This window comes from Protopterus annectens, chromosome 3.part1 (assembly GCF_019279795.1).
Source record: "Protopterus annectens isolate FY-2018-M chromosome 3.part1, PAN1.0, whole genome shotgun sequence".
Lineage (NCBI taxonomy): Eukaryota > Metazoa > Chordata > Ceratodontiformes > Protopteridae > Protopterus > Protopterus annectens.
In genome coordinates this window covers 205,280,283-205,298,970 of record NC_056732.1, presented here as the reverse complement: position 1 = coordinate 205,298,970, position 18,688 = coordinate 205,280,283, and positions in this window count along the sequence as shown.

Below are 18,688 nucleotides of genomic sequence, written 5' to 3'. Positions count from 1 at the left end.
GCATCTGGAGAGAAAGGGAAAAAACAGCCCCAGACTGAATGTGATCTCTGTGTGCTCTTAAGGGAAATTGTACTTTACTGTGTGTGTACTTGTTATCCTCCCAATGTGTATGCCCCTCATTGGTGTTAGTGGTGAAGACTGGGGTTCCTTGATTACTGGGCCAGTGCATGGGCATCACATGTTTGGCAGTGGTGGGATATCCACATCAAATATTAATTGGTTGATAGTGGTGTGGATAGTGAATTCCTTTAGCTTGTGTACAGTGATCACTGAAGGTGTTTTTGTACTCTAAATCAGCCATGCAGTGAACATTCAGAGTTCAGATCACAATTGTTATATTTCTTTTGTTATCTTAGTTAGTCAGGGAGAGCAAACAAGCATCTCAGCAGAGGAGTATGGTAAGCTGACAAGGAGTCAGTTGGCTGAGATGTGCCAGGACTGGTGCATGGAAACCTGACTAAGGCAGACATGATTGCAGCTTTGGTCACAGCTGCATCTGAGAATAGCAACCAGGAGGATGATCACACTGGCCGTGGAGATGTACAAAATGCAGAGAATGGACAGCTCAACCTTTCTACAGAGGACTTAAAAATCCACCTGGAGCTAAAGAGACTTGAGTTGGAGGCCAGCATTTGGAAATAGAAGCTGTGGAGAAGGAGAGGCAGAGGCAACATGAAAAGGAGATGCTGACTCTTCGCTAGACTCATGGAGGTAATGGTGAAGGGAGTAACCGGACCCCAGAAGCAACAAAGGTCAGTAAATTTCTTCCACAGTTTACAGAGGGGTATAATTTTGCTAGTTTCATTCATATGTTTGAGAGGGTATATAAACAGTATGATGTCGACCAAAGGCTCTGGGTATGGTTCCTGACCCCTTTACTCCACAATAAAGCTGTAATTCTGCTGTCTAAACTATCTAATCGTGAATTTTTTAATTATACTGCTGTTAATAATTGTTTTCTAGAACTTTATAAGCTAACACCTGAAGCTTATAGGAAAAAGTTTTGTGACCATAGATGTAAGGTAGATGAAAGTTTGTGAGAATATGTCGCTGATCTAAGCGCTTATTTCCATAGGTGGGTGAGTGGATGTCAGGTCACCACTTTTGAAGGGCTGGCAAACCTTTTGGAGAGGGAACAAGCCCATAGCACTTTGCCTGAGGACATGAGGATCTGGTTAGCTGATAGACAATGTGCTTCTTCAGATAAGTTGGGGAAGAAGGGAGACCTATACCTAGCAAGCAGGGCATCACTGCACAGGAAAGGAACCCATGGTGGGTGGCCCAGAGTGCCCCAACAGAATTTGACAGTAGCAGGGGAAGCCACTAGTGCAGGTACATGTCCAGGACCTAGGGTTAAATGTTTTGAATGCAACAAGTGGGGCCATATAACATACAGATGTCCATGGAAGCAAGGTGGGGAACAAAAGGTGAGGGAGCCAGTAAGTGGGAATGACAAAATGCCATTACTAGATTGTCTTGAGACCATCCTGCAGATGTCCTGATAGGGAAGGATGTTGATGAGGCAGTATATGTGTCTATACAGCTACATGCAGTCAGGCTTGGAGACAAGCATGTGGGTCTGGTAGCCTGGGGGAGACCCAGACAGACCACATATTTGCAGCCAGGACTGGTGAGGTGGTTACTTCAGGGATGGAGCTGCCCTGTAGCAGTGAGACTGAAGGTGAGCCACAGCTGCTTGTGGGTACTGATGTTCCCTTGGACAGAGTGACTGCAACAGTAGAGGTGAGTAGTAGTAGTACCTAGGCTGACAGTGAGACACCGCTGTTAGAGGATGCCAGACTTTCTATGGAAGGGGAGCTGGGAAGGGTTACAAAGACAGAGGTGAGACAGGCTCAGCTCTCAACCCTACATTACAAGGCCTGAGGCAGGTAGCTAGTGAGGCACCTGATGTTCAAGGGAAAGGGGAATCTGTATACTGAGACAAAGGGTTATTGTATAGAGAGTGGACCCCTGAGGGAGGGCTAGAAGATGATAGGATACAGAAGTTGGTAGTTCCTAGAGCCTACCATCTGGCACTTCTAGCCAAAGCCCATGATATTCCCTTTGCAGGTGATATGGGCATAAATCACACAAAGAGACGTATTATGCAGAACTTCTATTAGCCTGGAATTTCCAGAGATGCAACAGGGTACTGCAGGACCTGTAAGCAGTGCCAAAAGGTAGCCAAAGCAGGAGACATGGTGAAAGCACCTTTGATGCCGATGCCTGTGACTGAGGAGCCATTTCAGAGGGTAACTCTGGATATTGTGGGGCCTCTGAGTACTCCAAGTTCCACAAGGAAACAGAAAATCCTAGTGGTAGTAGATTATGCTACAAAATACCCTGAGGCAGTGGATTTGTCCTCCATTGAGGCAGAACAGGTGGCAAATGCTTTGTTAGAGATTTTCAGCAGGGTAGGTTTCCCAAAAGAAATCCTGACTGACAGAGGTGCCAATTTCAGTAGAATGGCCACCCTGCTGGCTTGTCTGTGGAAGTACTGTGGAGTGAAGCACCTAAAGACCACACCCTACTGTCCCCAGACTAATGGTCTTGTTGGGAGGTTAAACTCTACACCCAAGTCCATGCTATGGGCATTTGCAGATCAGTTTAAGAGGGAGTAGGACAAATATTTGCCTCATCTGTTGTTTGCTTACAGAGAGGTTCCCCAGGAATCCTTGGTTTTTTTGCCCTTTGAGTTGCTGTATGGGCATAAGGTGAGAGATCCTCTAGACTTATTTCATGATGAGTGGGAAGGTGAGTGTGAATCTCACAAGGATTCTGTTGTGGCATATGTCCTAAATCTTAGGACATGGCTCAGGGAACTCATGGGCTTAGCCCAGGAGAACCTGGCAGAAGCCCAGTAGTAGAAAAATGTCTGGTATGACAGGAATGCTCGAGCTAGAGAGTATGCTATAGGACAGCAGGTGATGGTTCTCATTCCTGTCAGACACAATAAGCTGCAGGCAGCCTGGGAGGGAACCTACAAGGTGGTAAAGAAGGTCAGTGATGTTAACTACATGGTGAAACTGCTAGGCAGGAGGCAGAGTACCATGTTAACATGATGAAAACTTACCATGATAGGGTGGCCGTTCTACTGAGTATTTGCAGAGGATTTCTGGAGGAGTCTGAGGGAGATCTGGCAACTGATCTCCTCTGTGAGGCTCAGACTGACACCTCAGTGGAAGGGGTAGCAATGTCCCAACAGCTATCTCTTACCCAGGTTCAAGAAATCTGAGCAGTGTTACAAGAGTTTGGGGACAGAGAGCCAAGCAGACTATGAGCAAGGAGATACAGGAAATTTTGGAACTAGGGGTAATTCAGGCATCCCAATAGTCCCTGGGCCTCCCCAATGGTGCTGGTGCCAAAGATGGATGGCAGCACCAGGTTATGTGTGGACTACAGGAAATTAAATAGTCACACAGAGTCAGATGCTTACCCCATGTATAGGGCAGATGAAGCCCTAGAGTAGCTAGGTGGGGGTAAGTATCTTACCACCATTGTTCTTACCAAGGGTTACTGGCAGGTGCCCTTGACTACCCGTGCTAGAGAGAAGTCAGCCTTTGTGACTCCTTTTGGTTTGTATGAGTTCACAAAGATGCCCTTTGGGATGAAAAATGCCCCAGCGACTTTCCAGTGGCTTGTATATCATATCCTAGCAGGAGCAGAAGTTTTTTCCCTTGCTTACCTAGATATTGCCATTTACAGCCATTTCTGGCAATAGCACCTTCATCATGTTAGGGAGGTGCTGGGCAGGCTACAGAGGGCAGGGTTGACCATTAAGCCCAGCAACTGTCAGGTGGGTATGGCAGGGGTCTCCTACCTGAAACATAGAGTGTGGAGTGGTAAGATCAGGCCAGAACCTGCCAATGTTGAAGCCATTCAGGCAGGGCCTGCATCTATTACCAAAAAGCAGGTGAGGGCATTCTTAGGGACAGCAGGGTACTACAGAAAGTTCATCCCCTGTTACAGTACCATAGCTGCTCCCCTCACAGACCTGACAAGGAAAAACAGGCCAGATACGTTAGTGTGGACCCCAGCATGTGAGCAGGCATTCCAGAAGCTTAAAGAAGCTTTGGGAGAACCCCCTGTGTTAGCCAGTCCAGATTACAGCAAATAATTTGTTGTGCAGGTGGATGCTTCAAACCATGGGGTGGGTGCTGTACTTAGCCAGATTTCTTCAGAGGGAGAAGAGCACCCAGCGGTTTATCTCAGTTGTAGGCTCCAAACCAGGAAGGTATGCTACACAGCTGTAGAAAATGAATGTCTAGCCGTAGTGTGGGCACTGCAGAAACTTCAGCCTTATCTTTATGGAAGGAAATTCACTGTAATTACAGATCACAATCCCCTAACATGGTTATATCGAGCCAGCCAGCAAAATGACAAGTTGCTAGGGTGGAGCCTATGGTTGCAATCATATATGTCAGTGCAGCACTGCAGTGGGATTAGCAATGCCAACACAGATGGGCTATCAAGACAGGGAATGGGGTAAGATATACCCACATAGACCTAATCCTCTCAAGCAATGTTTTTTCAAGGGTCACTTGAAAAACTAGCTTGGGTTTTTGTGTGTGGTGGGGGGGTGGGGAATATGAGGGCTGCCAGCCTAGCTAGATAGAATTTTGTAAATAATTTTATGTCCTTGTAAATATTAATATGATCCACAGGCTTGTGTAACAAATGTAATGAAAACTGTGTATGTTCTGAGCTTCAAAAATGTAACCACAGTGCACCCTGTTGGAAGAAAGCTGACAAGTAAAGCATTTTATGATTGGTCTCAAGCTCTGAGACAGGATGTCTGGGCTAGGAAATTCTTTCTATTCTTCTAAGACACAGATAATTACTAGGTTTCACATGTAAAAGTGTCTTTTATTGCTGTGGCTTCCTGACAGGTGAAGCTTACAAAGAAATGTAAATTTTGAGTTTCTGTCAGCCTTGGAACTAAAGGACAAGTGATAAAAATTATGTAATCTGAGATGAGTCAGCAGTACTGTGTATTATCAATTTAAGACTTTCTCAGAGAGAAAGATATAGCATTTTGTATCTTGTCTTAGATCTAGTAAGAACATCCACTCACCAGCACTTGCTTGCTCAGTATGTAAGTACCATTTAGAACAGTGATTTCTCTTAGAGTTAGATAATAATTTAGCCAGATTAGTCTAGCTGTTTTCTATATTTGTCAGACTATCCTACAATATTGTTTTAAAGAGGTCTATATCAGAACACCGAAAGTTCATTCTTTTGAATGTTCTTACATCGACCCCTAGTCAGCGAACGCTGAAAATAGCGAAGCGACAGATAACCAAATTTTTTCCTAGGGAAAGAATTTGGTTGTGCGTTTCTGTCGTTTCAATATTTTCAGCACTGTGGTGGAAAGTTACGGGTTGGGTTCAGGTAAATATACGATTGGGCGTAGGTTAGGTGAGTTAGGGTTAGGGCGTGAGGGAGGTATGTGTGTGATTGTGTGGACGTGAGGGTTAAGGTGGGTTAGGTGAGTTAGGGTTAGGGCGTGGGTGAGTGTGCGATAGTGATGGTCCTTAGGGTTAGGGTTTGGGTTAAGGTAAGTAGATAGTTAGTGGTGTTTGTACAGTTTAGTGTAGGGTTAGCTGTAAGATTTTGGGTGTATGTGTGTGGATTGCGGTTTGTTTGGTGTGCTTTTGTTGTGTGTATGTGTTTTGGAACAGCAAATTTTTTCCCTAGGAAAAAATTTGCTGTTCTGAATGGTCGATGTTGTCAGCATTCGCTGATTAGGGGTCGATGTAAGAACATTCGAAATTGTGAACTTTCGGTGTTCTGATATAGACCCATTTTAAAGTATTTCCTGTGATTTTTGAACTCTGTAATGTCATTGTGTTGAAGTAATAAGCATTGTCTGGTGTTTTTATTATTTATTATTAAATATTTTTAAACATTACAACTGTGGCTGTTTTGTGTAGAGATAATTTCAGCTCTAGATTATTTGCATGTATTTGGTGATACCGTACAAAGCCACTCCAATAGCCTTGCTGTTCATCACACTTACTAACTGGATAATAATATTACACAGTGAAATTGGTCACGCTTTAGGAAGGGCCTTATAGTAGCTGATAGCAGTGGTTTGTGGCAGTTGGTATTACCTTATAGTCTGGGTAGAAAGAGGATATAGCTGGAGAACCTGTGCCAGCCTTCCCCAGGAGTGTCTGTGTGTTTATATATAAATCAAATCTTAAAGTGTGTGTGTGTCAACTACTTGGGCAGGGACACAAAGAACTGGTTGGACTGAGAGAGTGCTGGAGGTTCTAGCTTGGCCACTAGACTGAGATCTGGACCCTACAGCTGTGCCAGTGGGGAGTCTTATTGGGGATCTGGAGAGAAAGGGAGAAACCAGCCCCAGACTGACTGTGATCTCTGTGTGCTCTTAAGGGAAATTGTACTTTACTGTGTGTGTACTTGTTATCCTCCCAATATGTACGCCCCTCACTGGTGTTAGTGGTGAGGATTGAGGCTCCTTGATTACTGGGCCAGTGCACGGGCGTTACAGGGCAAATAAGTAATAACATGGTATAAGACATGAGAGGTAGTACTGGTGGTAGGGTAAATAAGTAATAACATGCTATGAGACATGGGCGATAGTACTGGGGGTAGGGTAAATAAGTCATAACTTGGTATGAGACATGGGAGATAATACTGGGAGGAGTGTAAGGTCATAATGTAAAATGTAATCATATGTAAGTGGTGTGGGGTAGGTAGTGAAAAATGGGATAAAATGTGTTACACTGAAAAGCAGAAAAGGAAGAGAGGGAAGGAGTGGAGAAAAGGGAATAGTATAAGATGATGTGGAAGATAAGTAATGTACATGTGTGTTTAGTGGAGTTTATATTATTAGAGTTATCTGCTGTAAATTGTTAAGGCTGGTATTTAAGTGGAAGGTGAAGAAAGAATGAAGCGGGCAACCTGCAGCATCAAAGCAGGTACACTGGGAGGTTTTTTGAGATTGTCTTACAGAAGCTTTTCAAAGTCTTCAGAAGACATTGCATGGCTAATTTTTTGAGAAATAGGTTTCCAGGATGCAGGTCCTAGTTTGGCAAAAGCATTTTCTGCTATAACTATAGTATAGGAGGTATTCTAACCAGAAGGTTTCATTAGCATATCTACAATGCCAAAAAGTGCATTGTCATCCCCTTTGCTAAAAACTCTGTACCCATGAACTACAACATAGGCGGTAGTATACCTAACACCGAAAATGTGATAAGAGACCTTGGGACACAGGTGGACAGTAGTCTCTCCTTTGATAATCACATTGCCACAGTAGTCAGGAAATCCTTCTACATGGCACACCTCATCACAAAAGGTTTCTCATCCAGGAAAAAAAGATGTCATTGTTCCCCTCTACTCATCACTCATTAGACCCATTACAGAGTACAATGCCCCTTTTGGTATGTACCTCACAAGACATCTACAAAAACTGGAAAGGCCGCAGAAATACCTCACAAAGAGGATTACTGGACTCAAACAGATGCCCTACACAGACCGTCTCAAAAAACTCCAGCTTTACTCCGTCGCATATCGCCTATTCAGAGGTGATCTCTGCCTAACATACAAAGCTATGTGAAACCCAGAGCTGTTGGACATGTTCCACTTAAAGAAATCCCAGTCCCTCCGAGCTACCCGCTCTAGGGACCTAAACCTTGTCTCCACAATAAAAAGAGCATGCCGGAGGGATAGATTCCTGTCCCAGAGACTTCCCATACTCTGGAACAAACTACCTATCTATATCAAACAAAGCTCCTCATTAGCACTCTTCAAGAAAAATCTTGATGATTGGATGGGAAATAGGAAATTCACCCCGGGGATCACCTCTGTGGCTCTGCTCGACAGTGGACAGGAAAATAATTTTCTTGGGTGGCAAAAGCCAGTGTACCTTTTTGGCTGGGCTTGTATAGGCCCCAGGGCCGATAGCCTAGTACCTACCTATGAACCTATAAGTCTGAGCTATTTTGAATGCACACTTAGTTTTTGGAGGAGGGCAGCAGCTGCAATTGATCAATATGAATATAAGAGTGATGAGGAGGATTTCTCCAGTGTAAACTGAGAGTCAGTTATTTTACTGTGGTACTCATTATGAGGGTTAACGTAGAAACATCTGATGATTTTTTTTCCCTGCCTTCTGTAGTATCAATGTTTTGTATCATTTACAATGTGATGATGGGAAGAGAGTATTCTGGACTAGGCAGCAGTACATTTATGGCAAAAGCTTGTCTAGCTGCCTTAATCAGAATATGTGAGATTTAAAAAAAATTAATAGGAAGAAGATGTTAGGTTTTATAAGATGACTCTAAGTTGTGGTAGAAATTTCCCAGCTTGTCTTTCTACATGTGGTAGGAAGGATAGAGTGGGGTCCAGAGTTATTGCTAGGTATTTCTAAAATATTACCACCCATATAAGCTAGCTGAGTGAATCATAAATAATGGATGGTGTGGTTTGTACTAATCTTTTGTGGTTCCAAATAGAAAAACTGTTGACTTTAGTAAGTATGAGATTGTTAGCCAGTAACAATTTCACAACTGTAAAACGTCGTTATGTAGGGCCTTACTTCAGTTAAGGGGGAGACTGCTCTGGTGATGGTAATGTCATTGGCATACAGGAAATGGCTCTGGAGAAGGTCATGGATGAAAAGAGAGAAAAGCAAAGGGTTCAGAACAGAGCCTTGAGTGATGTCTCTGTTAGCTGCACCAGTTAGATTTCAGTGGATGTTAGAGATGATTGTTAAGTTTCTGTTCTAAAGGAAGTTAGAGAACCAGGAACTTGTGTCATCTGAGAATCCACAAGTTTTGGCAATGAGCCTGTCATAGTCTGCAAGGATTATTACCTTTCTCTCTGTACTCTGGATAGTCCCAATTTATGAAAAACATGAAAAATCACAAATGTCTCAAGAATTTAGGACAAAAAATATTTCCTACATTTCTTGTAATGATTGCATAAAACAATTATTTCATATTTGAACCCCATAAGCCACATAATAAAGTCAAATTCTGCATGAAATAGCTTTTATTTAAAAAAAAGTGAAAGCTAATCTTTTGCACTGTTAGAATGTATGATTTGTCCTGCAAGGTCTCACATTTACTTAAAAAAATGCCTCACTTTGGGCATCTGAAAAGGGGGCAGCCCTGTGGTCTACACAATCAGAGGCTTTTTTCAGAACTACAAATATGACACCCGTAAGTTGGCCATTTTTACATGCCTGTGTAGCTGTGGTTGATTGGTGTGCTGTATTTTGTCATCAACCTTTCCTGGTAATCCAGTGTCAATTGATCAATAAATAAAAAAAAATAAACTTGCACTGCCTATCACAGAGACTTTTATACTTAGTAAGCTATTCAGGAGTTGAGTTGCATAGTATTTCTTATAGTAGTTTAGCAACTGGGTCATTATTTGCTTTGGGAAGTAATCATCAACACAGGATATGAGAACTGACTGGGTCCACATCAGTCAGGCAACAGAAATAGGGAAGCAGGGGCAATTCTGGACTCCTGTCTGGCAAATGGTTTAATGATGGTTCAGCAAAACAGACAGAAGATCGCCCATAAGAGTGGCCAGCATGATACTCAGGTCCACTTCCTCCTAGTAAGAAAAGGATATCAGGGTAGAATCAGAGATTGCAAACTCATCCTGAGTGAAACTGTTGCCCCACAGAATAAACTACTGGTGGCCACAGTCAGCAAAGAGCAGTGGTCAGAGAAAGCTCTATGGTCAACAGAGACAAGTTTGAAGACCTGGAAGCTGACTGGAGTGAAAGCATAAGAGTTCAAGAAAATACTGAGAGCTCCAGCACATCAGGAAGAAAAGGAAATAGATAGAGTTAAGAAAGAATGGCAAATTCTCAAAACAGCATGTCTGATGACTAAAGAACAGATTTGTAGCCAAGCCAGATATGGAAATAAGGTATATAAGGAAAGCTGGTGGTGGAATACAGAAGTCCAGAAAGTTAGCAAAAGAAAAAAGGAGTGCAGGAAGAAGTGGGAGATAGAAAAGGCTGACCAAGCTAGGAAGGACTACTGGTTGGCTAACAAAAAGGCTAAGAGAGCAATCAAAATAGCAAAAGAAAGGCATCTGATGCACTCTACACATTTCCAGAAAGTAACTTAGCAGATGTCACAAAGAAACTCTATCAGGGTGCAAGGCAAAGATTCAAAGATAAAGAAGATAGTCAAACACCCTTCATAAACGATGGCAGCAACAACCTGCTCATCAGTCCACACGACATTAAATGTAGATGGAAGGAATACTTCCAGCAGCTACTGATAGAAGAAAATCCCAAAGAAGCTAAACTGCCACATAAACACTGCGTGATGAAAGTGGAAGAACAGCCTACCCTAGAAAAAGAAAGCAAAATACTAAGGAAAATAAAATCAGGAAAAGCAGCAGGTTCCTATAAGTTCAAAGCAGATACAATTAAGATAAGTGAGTTAGGGGAGAATGGCTCCTCTGGGTACTCATAGCAGCATGGAGAGAAAGGCATATCCCAGATAACTGGCGTCAGTGTGCAAGAACAAAGGGGATATTCACAACTGTGGGCAGTACGGAGGAATCAAACTCCTGTCACTACTGTCCTACATAAAAGTTCTGGAGGGGGTGATGTTCTGGAGGTGATTAATAAATGAATACATGGAGTAGTAGAAAGTAAGATGGGCCATGAGCAGTTTGGATTAAGATGAAAATACAAAATTTTAGGTCTGATGTTTGCAGTGAGTCAGATAGTGGGGAACAAGCTGGATATGAGGAAAGAGTGGAACAGGGCATTCCTAAACTTGAAGAAAGTATAAAGTCTTAACAAAGTTGATTTGGGCAGTCATGTGATGGTTTGAAGTACTAGAAACACTGGTAAAATTACTGCAGGCGTTTTAGACATCAAATTAAAATTGAATAATGGGTAAGTGAAGTAGATCCATAGATTAGGTTAGCAGGTAAAATGGATTTTAAGAGATCTTGGAGGGTTGCAAATAATATATACTACAGCTTGCAGGTTGCCACAACAAATAGCATTTATGTTGTTTAAGTTGTGGGAAGGTTTGTGGCTAGCTAAAATGTCATGATGTGCCAAAATTACTTGTGCTGGCTGAAATGGGACTGCTGAATGGATTGGCAGTAATTTCACTTAGGTATATTAGTATTTATTATGTTCAACTACTTATTATATAATTATGAAAAATATATACCTGTATTAATCTTAATTATTTATAACAAGAAATATATAATTATTTTATATAGCTATACTAGTATTTGTTCTCTACATCTGCTTTTTGTTGTAAAAGAGTGTAACTGAATGGCAATATATATTGTAACTCTGTTCTTTACTATTTTACTTTCTTTTTCCAGCTGGAAAATCACATTGAATTATCTGGTTAATGCTTTACCTAATTGCCCACCTCTAGTGAGAGTTCTGGCCATAAAGCTATCTAAGTTTGCATTTACATTTTACAGTTCCTGCATGAATAAATTCAGCATACACAGAAAAGGAGTCAGATTGCTGATTTGTCTGTAGTTCCTTTCTTCTGGCATTGTTCTCTTCCCAGGTTCCAAAGCAAAAGGTTATCAATCATATCGCTAGGCTCTTTGTTGTGAGTTAGTCTTATTTTTACCTTTCATCTTTTTGGATGCCCACGGCACTGGTAGATCTGAAAACAATTATGTTTAATTTCTACTAATGACTGATTCACAAAGTCATCTGAGAGGAACATTTTCACAGTTTTACACTGCCAAGGGAGTATATTCGCTACTCAAACGGCCATGCCAAAAGTCACCCATTCATACTGATATTTTAAACTTTCTGAATCTTTCTAATTGAAGTTAGGCTTTTATTATTTTTATTTCAACATCATAAAAGGAATAAAGCACCATGACCACATAGTTGTCCTTTCGTATTGAACGTTTAATATTTCAACTGTACTAGAGTTATCTTACAACAGGTCAATGTACAAATATGTGTCTTTCGCATAATATTTCCACTGAGAACTAGTTTACTTCTGTGTTGAGGAGGTCTGTACCTCCTGTGCACTCTCTGAACAATTAAACATCTAGTTTTAGGTGAAACCCAAAGGAAATATTCACTCTTTATGATGTGGGCTTTTCATTAACTCAACTGTTGTAGTATTTTTTTACATAAAATAACCTACAAATTGATAAAAAACTGAATCAGATTCAGAGAATTGAATCCAAAGTTCTTACTTTTGTGTGTTATGTAAGAATGAATAAGGATGCACATTATGTGATGAGTTGCAGTGGTGCAGCGGTTAGCGTTGCCACCTCACAACAAGAGTGTTAAATAAATTTGTTAGAGTCAGACTGTAAAAATCATTGAGTTATTCAAACACAATGTCAATTAATAACAAACAATAATGCAGGATAGCTAGGATATCTTAAAGCTCTAATGTACATTAGGAGGCAAAAAACCATACACAAAGTTTGTATAGAATTTTGACTGCTTTATTGACCAAGACACATTGGTTATATACATTTCATTATCAGTTTTGCCCACCTCACTGGTGTGGCTAGTGACAGGGTCTTTACATCATAGTTATTCATAAAAACTGCTGATTTTGTGTTTTTCAAAAAGTCCTTTTTCCCATGAGAATGTTGCAGCCTTGCAGACAGCTGGTCAGTCACGATGACCTCCTGAGGATGTAGCCAATTCAAGGTTCTCTGATTAGTTCTAATACAATAGATGTATGTCTTCCTTAAAGTCTCTTTGTCTTTCTTGCTTCCAGCTGCCTATCAGAGATAGTGCCTCCTGGTGGGGACAAGAAAGAGGACATACATGCAAACGGATTTATTATTTTCTAACTTTTCAAAATAATCTTTACTTGAAAGACATGAGCCAGACTGCATCTGCAAGCTGCCAAGGTCAAATTTCTGATTACACTGCAGCTTGTGCTTCAAGCAATAATATGCAGGTTTATTTAGCAAGACAGAATTAAATGCATTACCTGACTTTTATGGATTTAAGTATATTTATTCCTAACTAAAGCACACATTTTTCTATATATTTGATCACACAATTCATATATGTTTGAATGATTAAATGCACATCTTCCTAAGCAGCACACATTGTAAATATATTTTTCTAGGTAGAATGTATGTAAATATACTTTCTAAGCAGTATGTAAATATATTTTCTAAGCAGCATGTAGATTTTTCTAACATTCTCCTCCTTTTAATGCATTTTATTCTGTTTAAAACATAAACAATATTATTTCATTCCTCAGCCTTTCCCTTTCAAGGGCTTTCAGCTAAGTAAGTCATTGGTTTTATATTTCAGCAAAAGCATCATTTGAAATTAATCTTTTAATTTCAACACTTTGGTAAAGAGTTTCAGTAGCAAATATATCAACAAAAATTTTATTAATCTTTTCATGCAGGGAATTTCACAGTAAACACATGTTCCTATTAGGAGTATACCCACACAAATAGCAATTAAATGTTTAATAGGATGGAACCCCACCCCCCCAAACAGAATCTGGAAAAAGTCCGTCAGTGGGTTTGGGCCTGGTTTAGTCATTGCTGATACTTGCTGAATTACCTCTAGGTGGTCATTGATTTCATGTTGGTTGTCTGGAATGTACGCACAGCATTCTTCTTCGTGTACCACCTCTTGCCGCTAGGGTGAAGTAAAGAGCCATTCGATTTTGTAGCACAACAGTTTTATTGCATTCAGTTCATTAGTCACCAATTCTAGGGTGGAAAAAGTTGCATTGTTCATGACTTTTTGACAGCTTTCTCAGCTCCCCGATCGATTTGACTGCTCCATAGGCTGGTGGCATTCCTGCCCTGGATATAACACTGTTGCCCAGGTTCATATGAGTCAATTTACTTTTGTCTTTCACTGAATTATGGCCTTTTAACCAGCTTCGATTTTACCAACTGGATTCACAGGGTTTTCTCACTGGACCTTCAGATTCTCGAGCTGTTTCCTTACGTTTCATATTTTACCCAAAGGTAATTCTGCAGTATGTCTTATTGCTGAAACCAGATAACCCAAAACAACTGCCGGACCAATTCTCAGGTAACCATTTATATGCCTTTTTCCCACAAATAAAATCATTACTTTGGTACTGATACGTGTTATCCCTGCATGAAACATTTTCCTATTCCTAATAGACAATTGCTTAGTTAAGACTAGATTGTCACATACTGCATTTAATGTAGTTTTCATTGAACTCAGATATGAATCATGGTTTGTATTACAAACAGTACCCCACTTTTGACTTTAATGTAACATTTATAAGACATTGTTATATTACCATTACTCCAGCCCACCTGGAGGGTATTACTCTCATACAATTTCTTTTGTGTGAACAGGTAAAAATAAAGCAATTTTGTCCTGTGATCTCACAGTGCCTGTGTCAAATAACAGGTTTTCCCAAGTTTCATTTATTCCCAAGGGGACAGCAGACATTAAAAGTCCTCCATATGCTGTGGGTATTGCAGTACAGACCCAGCAATTTGAAACGTTCATAGTCTCTACATAAACTCGTTTCATAGCCAGGTATGTGTTAAAGTTTGGGTGCCAGTCTGTAGCCAGTCCTTCATCACGTTTTATTAATTTCACTTCTGTAGTTATATGCAAGAAAACCATAACAACAAAAAGGTTACTACAAACATAGTTATTAAGTGTATGATCAGTAGGCCAGTGAACCAGTGTCTCTGGGGTTGTTTCACATTTTTATTCATTCTGCCTCTGGCCATTCTGATCCTGTGGTATGTCCAAACTAAATTTCTTAACAGGTTTGCAATGGGTTAAATGAACCCAAGATGATCTCTCAGCAATTTTTACTGCAGTGGGTGTTGCCAACAGTGCCTGGTACGGACCTTCCCACCTTGGACTCGCCCAGTTCTTTCTCTTTATGACTTTCAGCCAAATCCAGGACCCCGGGGTCAGCACGGCTTCTGGTTTTGTTTCTTGTTTATCTGAAAAAGAGTTCAACTGCAAAACAGTCTTATTTATAACAGTTTCTTTATTTAATTAGCTAGTGAACTGTCAGCCTCCAGCCCTGCAGGCATGAGAGCTTTTTACTGAGGCACATAATATGCCTTTCCAAATACTACTTTAAAGGAGATCAAATCCTTTACATTTGTTACTGTTTTTCATGCTCAGCAATGCTAGAGGTAAACAGCAAATCCAATTCTTCTGAGTCTTACTCATCAACTTTCTTAACTTGTTTTTTTAAAATCCCATTGTACCTCTCCACCAGTCCTGCTGACTGTGGGTGGTAAGCACAGTGATTCCTTAAGGAAAAGCTTCTACCCATTTTGAAAACATATCTATGATCACTAAACAGTATTTTTCCCTTCACATTTATTCAACTCTATGAAGTCCATACAAATAGTATGGAATGGATATGGTGGTGTAGGGAAACTCCCTTGCTTGTTTTAAATGCTCCTTGTGCATGGTGCTTTGTTACAAGTATGACAAGCTGCACAAAATTTTATTGTATAATTTATGTATCCATATGTTTGGAATATTTTATTTACTAACTGTACCATCCCCTGTTGAGACATGGCTCTGCCCATGGCTCAACAAAGCTGCATTTTTAAATAAATTAGACGGTAATATTAAATTGCACCTTGTTTTACCCAGTTTTGTTTTTTTTTTGCTGTTGTAGTAAGCATTTGCATTGTTTTTAACATGTCTAAATGTAAAATCTCAAAGGGCTGTAATTTTTTAAAAAATAAAGTTCCTGAGTCTGAGGCTGCTTGCTTTGCAGCTGCATTAGCTCGTGCATTACCTTTTGAAATCTTATCCTGTTGTTTTGTATGAGCTACACATTTACAAATAGCTACTTTAGTAGGCAACTGAATAGATTCTAATAGCTCCAAAATAAATTGCGCATGATTAATAGGTTTTTCACTGGATGTAATCATCCCTCTATTTTCTTTATTATTGTGCAAACACATGCACTGTAGAAAAAGCATACTGATTATCAGTATATATGTTTACTTTTTGTGCCTTTTACTAAAATACATGCTTCTGTCAAGATTACCAGTTCTGCTGCTTGAGCATACAAGTTGTGTGGCAAAGTTTGTGCTTCTAAATTTTTAGTGTCTGTAACTACTGCATACCCCACCAGATTTTTTCCTGTAGGACCCCTTCTGCATGAGCCATTCACGTAATATGTCACCTCAGCATTGTCCAAGGGCATATTTGTAAGATCTTGTCTAGGTAAAGCTAACTGTTTATATGAGGTTGACTCAGCAGTATGGTCATACATGAAAGATGTCTAGCAGGAGAAAGGTATGCAACTTTTTCTTGTGGCAGAATTATTGCAACTGCATGAGGCATTCTCAATGTGAGAGGGTGGAATAACACCATTGAGGCTGAAGCCTGTACTGCCATTGCTGCTGCAACTACTGCTTGTACACAGTGAGGCAAAGATTGTACCACTGGGTCTAACTGTAATGAATAGTAAGCTATGGGGCATTGCTTATCCCCATGTTGCTGCTTTAATACTGATGTCATGTACCATTGCTTACAATCTATGGTCTAAAAAAAACGTTTGTGATAACTTGGAAGTCTTAAAACTAATGAAGAAGCTATTAACTGCTTCAACCTGCAGAAAGCCATTTCTGCTTTTGTTTTTCATTGTAAAATAATTTGGTACCCAGTTCCAACAAAAATTAGTTGTACCTAGGAAAGACATTATTTCTTTTTTAGTTGTTGGTTTGGGTGCTTGTAAAATTGCTGTTTTTTTTTTTTTTCCCTTTTCTCTTTTCCCACTATTTAGTATTTTACCTTTACTGAATATCACATATTCCAGGTATCTAACCTGTGTTTTTTTCCCAAAGTTTGTAACTTACTCTTGTTTACTTTGTGTCCTTGTATTACTAAAAATTTTAACAATGCTACTGTATTCACCCTGCACTGCTGCTGGGTGCTGCTAGCAAGATGTCATTTACATAAAGTAGTACTTGGCTGCCCCCTGGTGGAGAAAACCCTGCCAGGTTGCTAGCCATCTCTTGTGCGAATATCGTTGGACTTTTACTATATCCCTGTGGTAGTCGGGTGTACGTATACCTTTTGCCCTGAAATGTAAATGCAAACCAATGCTGGCTGTCAGGGTGGATAGGTATTGAGAAAAATGCATTGCTAATATCTACCACAGTGAAATATTTCTGTTGCGGCTTCAAATCATTTAATAAGGTATGTGGGTCTGGCACCGTAGGTGCTCTTGGTATTACTGCATTATTCACAGCTTATAAATCTTGTACCATCTGCCATTCCCCGTTTGCTTTTTCTTAACAGGAAATAGGGGTGTATCACATGGTGAATCAGGAGATTCTACCAGTACTCCTTTTGAGTAATGCTGCTTATTATAGGCTTAATTTCTACTTTTGCATTCTTTCCCAAAATGTATTGTTTTTTCTGTGGTCTAAAAGCTGACTTTGGGGTAATTGTAACTGGTCCTGCTGCTTGAATAAGCCCTACATTTGACTTGCCTGTTGACCACAGAGTTGTTGGAATTTTACACAAGGCCTTTTCTTTTCTTTTAATAAAATGCTAATCAGCTGTCCTTACTAGATTGCAAGTGTACAGCTGTATGTGTCTGTGTCAACCAATTCAGTTTTGTTTTCATATCCCTTGTCCTGACATTTTAAATCAGTCTGTTTTCCCATTTTGTTACCTTTTTTTCTAAGTCTGCCCATTTAAAACTTTTGTTTTTTGTCAAGCTGACATGTGGCAGTCTATTGGACTTATACAATCTCATGAACTCCTGAGGTAATGAACAGCTTACTACACTGTTTCCCTCAGTATCCCAGCATAAAGTTTGTAATATTAATTTGTCAGCAGGATTTTACTTATATTTTTTTATTAGGTCCTGGTGTGCTACAGTAGTATGGAGTACAATGTAACCAGTGCTGCTGATCAGTGTCAAGGGAGGGTACCTTACTGATGGCTACGTTTATCAGTTCTTTGGTTACTGCCCCTGGACCAATCATAACTAGGTCCTGGCTGTACCAATAATAGGCTTCACCCTCTGATCACACCACAAGAGCATTCATTCGTCTTTGTGCTTCCATACCCTGTATGGTAGGAACTACTGCTATGCCAAATATCTGCACAAGGTCTTTTCCCAGTAAGTTTACTGGATATTTTTGCAGAAACTACAATTTTACTTTTCTGAGTCATACCTGAAACAGGGTCAGTTATTGCTATATTATGGGAAAGTGGTTCCCTGTATAGCTGTCTATTTGCTGCTTTTACTAATATATAATTAGGTGATTTAGAATGTTTTGGTAACTTGTAGGGATGTATCAAAGTCCGTGACGCTCCTGAGTCACACAGGAATTTGACCTTTCTTCCCTCCACCAGAAGTGTTACTTCTGGTTTTGTATTTGCTAGGTAGAGCTCCAGGCTCAACAATGCTAAATCTAAAATTTTATTTTCATTTTTATCCTTTACATCTGTTTGTACTTCCTCTATTCCCTCTACTACATTCACATTTTCTTTTTGTTTATTAACCTTTCCTGATGATTTTTGGTTATTATCACTATTATATAGTCAGTCCACATCTCCTTTATCTTCTGTTATTGCTTTCTTATTTTGTTTATAGTCCCTAGCTAGATGCCCTTTTACCTGACTGTAATACAAATACTTCAGCTCCGTCTTCAACAGTGAAGACTTGTGCCCTTTCTTTTCTTTTTACTATTAAAGTGTCTT